The 6000-nt window shown below is 40.3% G+C and overlaps 1 protein-coding gene across 2 annotated transcripts in view; it reads left to right on the forward strand.

The window, feature by feature from the left end:
* The window catches only part of LOC100016419 (solute carrier family 22 member 15-like), a 103011-nt gene extending 97218 nt beyond the window's left edge, over positions 1 to 5793 (forward strand). For both annotated transcript variants that reach the window (XM_056796050.1, XM_007478268.3), the window contains one exon: positions 4004 to 5793. The gene's annotated coding sequence lies outside the window, so the exon portion shown is untranslated. The remainder of the gene's footprint in view (positions 1 to 4003) is intronic.
* The last annotated feature ends 207 nt before the right edge of the window (positions 5794 to 6000 follow it).

Below are 6000 nucleotides of genomic sequence, written 5' to 3' on the forward strand. Positions count from 1 at the left end.
TCACTTTACATTTATGCCTATTAAATTTGATCTTGTTTATTTATCCCAGTCCTAAACTTTCAAGACCATTTTGCTACTTCCTTGTCTATCATCTAGTGTCTTACTTATCTCTCTTGCCCAACCTTGTGCCATCTACAATTTTTAAACGTTTGCCATTTATGCCTTTATCCAAGGAGGGTTTATGTCTTTTATGCATGTTAATTTTGGGCCCCTAATTAGATCTTAAACTTCTGAAAGTTCTCAGTTTTTATTGTATCATCCTTTTGTTTGTAAGTTTGCACCCTTTACATTCTTTATAATGCTGGGCATGGTGCCAAGCCCCTTTTTAGCTGGCAGGAAGAACCTTCTGTTCATGGGTAAGAGCATCATTCAGCAGCTGCAAGGACTTAGGGGCTCCCAAGACCAACCTCCTCATTTTATAAAATCGGGAGTTTGAGGCTCAAAGAAATTAAATTATTTACTCAGAATCTCTCCACTAGTAAGTTTTGGAGGCAGGATTGGAATTTGGGTTTTCCAGACTCTAAGAGCAGCACAATATTGATTCTTCCACTTAACTACCTCTTAGATAATCACATTTCTATCAGATTTTAAGGATTACAAAGTGTTTTCGTCACAATTATATGAAATAGATAGGATGAGGATTACTAACCCCATTTTACAGATGGGACAACACAGCTTAGAGAGAGAAATGATTTTTCCATAATCTCATAGCTGGTATTTGTCAGAGCTGAGATTTAAACTTAGTTCCCTTGACTCCATGTTTCATAGTGTTTCTATTATATAATGCTGCCTTCTCTGTTGAATAAACTCCAGAGTTCTAAAGTCATTGAGTTCAGCCTGTGTCATCTCCAATAAATAGTCATCTAGTCTTTGCTTGAAGATCTTCAAAGAAGGGGAACTCACTGTCTTCCAAGGTCTAACTGATATTAATAGCTTGTCAGAAAAATAAGTATATTTCTAGAAATAATAATAGATTTTTTCTATTTTGTTTAATTTGTGTTTTATAACAGGGGAGTGATATGACCGACCTTCCTTCCTTCCTTTCTTCCTTCCCTCTTCCTTCTTTCCACTCTCCTTCCTTCCTTCCTTCCTTCCTTCCTTCCTTCCTTCCTTCCTTCCTTCCTTCCTTCCTTCCTTCCTTCCTTCCTTCCTTCCTTCCTTCCTTCCTTCCTTCCTTCCTTCCTTCCTTCCTTCCTTCCTTCCTTCCTTCCTTCCTTCCTTCCTTCCTTCCCTTCTCTTCCATCTTAGAATTAATACTATGTATGGTTCTAGGACAGAATAGCGAAAAGAGCTAGGAAATGGGGGTTAAGTGATTTGCCCAGGGTCACTCAGCTGGGAAATATCTGAGACTAGATTTGGACCCAGGACCCCACCCCACCCCCATCTCTAGACTTGGCTCTCAATTCATTGAGCCATCTGACAGCCACCTCCAGAAATGACTTTCTTAAAGCCATTAGAAAGGAGTAGGTAGGATGATGGAGAGAGGCAAGAAAATGGGTCCTGCAATCTGGAGACCTAGATTCAAATCCCAGATTTGCCTCTTACTAGGCTTTTCATTTCAGAGCTTCAGTTGCTTTACCTGTAAAATGGGGTTGATTCTAATACTTGTATTTTATCATTTTGAGAAAAGCAGTTGGTAAGCCTTAGAGTGCTATAGTTACATCAGCTTTTATTTTTAATATATAAAAATACTTCCCATTACTACATGTCAGAAACCATCTGGAGCATTTACTTATGGCAAATGTTTTCTAAATGAACTTCTGCAAGAGCAAATTAACTGGGGGTTTTCTGGCAGTACAATGAAGTTTTGAAGAAAACTCATCAAGCAAAATTGCCATGAACTGAAATGACGGCAGCCAAAAAACACGATTGTAATTGGCCTTGGAGATAACAGGCAGCCCAGAATGAGGACCCAAGCTCCCCTTTTAACTATAAAAATCCCATGTGAAATTTTCTGAAGTTGAACAAGGCCTTGCTGATTTGGTGTGGGCTGTCCATAAGAGCCATGTTAATTAGACTGGAGAGTTGGCATCATATCATGCAAATAGCATTCAAGTCAGAAAATGTGGGTTTGAATCCCAGGATGCTTTTTCCTTAGAGAGAATTTGCACAGTTTTCTTCATCTCCTTAGGCCTCAGTTTCCCCCATCTGTGGGAGTTGCATCTGACTAGCTTGTTGGGGTTATGTCTCAGAGCTCCTCCAACCACATCTGCTCATGCCCTAGAGAGAGCATTGGGTTTTCAAAGGATATTGCTAAAGGAACATAATCTCTGTCAAGTCCAAGCAATCATTAATCTCTCCATCCATCCATCCATCCATCCATCCATCCATCCATCCATCCATTCCTCCATCCATCTATTCATCCCTTCATCAGTCCATTCATTCCTCCATCAGTCCATCCATCCCTCCATCAGTCCGTCCTTCCATTCCTCCATCAGTCCATCCATTCATCCATCTATACATCCATCATTCACCATTCCAACTATCCATCTATCCATCCATTCCTCCATCAGTCCATCCATCCATCCATCCATCCATCCATCCATCCATCCATCTATCCATTCATCCCTCCATCAGGCCATTCATCCCTCCAACCATTCATCCAAACTTAGCTTCCCTTTTCCCCCAATCCTTGTGTGCTTAGTGGGTTGGGAAGGGAAGGACAGCTGAGGGCTCTAATGTAATCTGTATATTGCTGGAGTAAGAATGTGCACCCCTAGGGCAACCAAGCCCCAGAGATCCTGCCTTAGTTACAGCTCAGTCAAGATCGGAGTGGTTTGGCCCCAGGCTGACTGCAGTCCCATGAATTTTTACCATGGTAATTCAGGCTAGAAGAGCAGTGATCTGTCAGTGGGAGGAAAACTTACATCAAGAATAAAATACTTGATTTTTTAAGTTTTGAAGTATTGATTCATTGATTTTGTCTTGTTGGTCTGGGTTTGCAAGAATTCTTGCCTCAATTCACCAAGGAGCATTTGTGCTTATAAAGAATAAAGAAGTGATCCCTACTCTAAGGAGCTTAGTGCAACATGTTCTTTAGACAAAGGTGAAAGGATGCAGAAAATAGGTGGTGTAACAAATAGAGTTCTGGACTAGACTGGAGTCAGGAAGATCTCAGTTCAAATCTAGTCTTACTAGGTCTGTGACTGGAGAGTCATTTAACCTTTTTGTTCCTCAATTTCCTAATATTTAAAATGGGGATAGTCATAGCATCTTCTAGGGTTCTTGTGAGGATAAAATGAGATAATATTTTAGGAAAGGCTTTGTAAATATCAAAGGGCTATATAAATGCTAGCTATTATTATAGCTAGGGAAGGTCAGTTAGGTAGTATAAAGGACAGAGCCCTGGACCTGGATTTAGAAAGATTTTAGTTCAAATCTGACTTCAAATACTTCCTAGCTATGTGATACTGGGCAAGCCACAACCCTGTTTGCCTCAGTTTACTCATCTATAAAAGGTGAAGGAAATGGCCACTCCAGTACCTTTGTTGAGAAAACTCCAAATGGAGTCAAAAAAGGTCAGAAATGACTAAACAACAACATTGATATAGAAAGCTATATCTCTTAGGACAGGAGTTCTCAATTTTTTAAATATCAAGACCCCTTTTTGCACTGTTTAAAACTCTTGAGGATCCCTCCTCCCAAAGAGGTTTTGTATATGTGTTTACTTATCCATCAATATTTACTGTATTAAAAATGAAAATGTCTTCACATTATTATGAAAATAGTTTTGATCTCATGAGCCCCTGAGGGTCCCCAAACCACACTTGGAGAACCCCTGCCTCAGAGGAGCTCAAACCCCTGTTTTACAAAGAGGTCACTAACTAGAGAGACACAACGTAAATCCGCTATGATTTGAATTTGTTATTTGTATTCACTATTCTGACATGATAGATAGGCAGAAGATTTAGGTTCAGTTGTTTTCAGGGGAGAGGTAGAAAGACTTACCCCAAATTAGTTGCCATAGAAATTATAATCTTGCCTCTTTTGTCTCCTTTATTAGGTGTGCTAATGAAAAGGAAATCATCTTTTGAAATCCACCAAAAGGATTTTGGTTCTGATCAATGTTTGGCCATTTTCTTTTTTTGGCAAGGAATTTTTGCAATCAAGACAAGAAGTCATCATTTGATAGTAGAGGGAAGAATGAAAGGACCAAGAAGCCTTCCCCTGATAAACTCTGGAGCCCAGTAGATGGATGGGGTGGGAGGAGGGCCATGTTTATCAGAACTTGTAATCAGATAAATTCGACATCTGTGGATCCATGAAATTGAGGAGAAACAATCAGTGATGATGAATGAAAAACGACTGGCCATCTTGGTATGGATTTTAGGGTTAATGAATGGCAAGTACAGGACATTGGATATTTTGAGTCTTTAGAACACTGTGTGCCAGTACCCAGAGACAGCATCATTAATCACCCACATGAAGTTGGGCGATGGCAGCAGAGTACAATCTTGGGCGTGATCTGATGAGTAGGTCAAGATAGAGAGTTGCAATGGTCCATCATTGGAGAGTCACCACCCAACTGCTCTTTTCAGACTTGTCATTAAGCTCATTGTGTGCCCAATGGGATCTTCCTCCGTCCCCACTTCACCATCCACCCTCAACTTTTTCTCATTTTCCTTTTATGGACTTTTCAGGGACAAAATACCTCATGGCTATGACCAAAGACTTTTTTTTTTCATTGGTTTTATATTATAGAGTGGTAAGCCAATTAGATTATCAAGGACTTTAAAGAAAGCCAATCAGGTATGTGCCAAGTAGGTCCCCCACACCCAAATAAATCTAGCTGTCACAAACATTTAGTCAATGGTTGCAGAGTGGATGAAGGAAAGAAAGAATGAGCCCCTACCATGATAACGCTGGTGTGTGGGATAAGAACAATGATAGGAGTTGAATGTTATTTAATGCATTTTCATTCAGGGAAGAGAGACATTCATGGTACAGTGGGTAGAGAGCTGGCCTCAGAGCCAGAAAGACCTGCCCTTGACATATATGCTGGAATGACATATATGTAGGACCCTAGGCAGGTCACCTAACCTCTAGTATTCAAGTAAGCCTCTAAGTTGCTGGGAAGGTATGCCCACTTGCATCCGTAGGAAGGGATTCCCATATTTAGGAATTCCTTATATCAGTGATCACAGGCTTCATCCCTATCTGCTCTCCTTCTCAGTTAAAGAAGATTCATATTTTGTTCATTTAGCAAAGAACAGCAGGGCTACATAGCCAAAGTTTTGCATTTCTTATTCTGCCTCTGATTATTCCCTGCAGCAACATGGGAGGGGGTGCCAAGATACAGCTGAAGCTGCTTCCCTGCTGGGTTAATTGGTATTTAAAACATTCAGCCCATAAGGTAAAAGGTACTTAGGATCTCTGTTACTAGGGGAACCAGGAAGCATTTCTCAGTGATAATTTTATTGCCTACAGGAAGAAATACAACGTCCTCAGTCTGGCTTTTAAGCCTCTCCAGAATCTGGCTCCAGCCTCCTTTTCTCCTCTCATTGGATCATGCTTTTTCCTTCCTGTACTCTTAAGTTTCAGCCAAATTGGACTATTAGCTGTACATTGAACTCAACATTCCACCTTCCAGCTCTCTGTATTCTCAGAAGTTGTTCCCCATGCTGGAAATTCATTCCCTCCTCATTTCTAGCTCTGAAGCTGGATCTTTCTTCTTTTTTAAAAAAACTCAATTTTATTTTCAGAGCTGCATTCTCTCCCTCTCACATCTCCCTACCCCAATGAGAAAACAAGAAAAATAAATCCTGTTACAAGCGTGTAATCAAGCAAAACAAATCCCTGTGTTGTCGATGTCTTTTTTTTTTTTAAGTTTTATTCTTCCCTCAAAGTCATCCCTTCTCTCTCTATCTGGAGGTGGGTGATATGTCTCATCCCGAGTCCTCTGGAATTGTGGTTGGTCATTGTGTTGATCAGCAGTCTTAAAAATTGTTTGTCTTTACAATATCTTGTCATTGTATAAATTGCTCTGGTTCTGCTCACTTC

This window comes from Monodelphis domestica, chromosome 1 (assembly GCF_027887165.1).
Source record: "Monodelphis domestica isolate mMonDom1 chromosome 1, mMonDom1.pri, whole genome shotgun sequence".
NCBI classification, from domain to species: Eukaryota; Metazoa; Chordata; class Mammalia; order Didelphimorphia; family Didelphidae; genus Monodelphis; species Monodelphis domestica.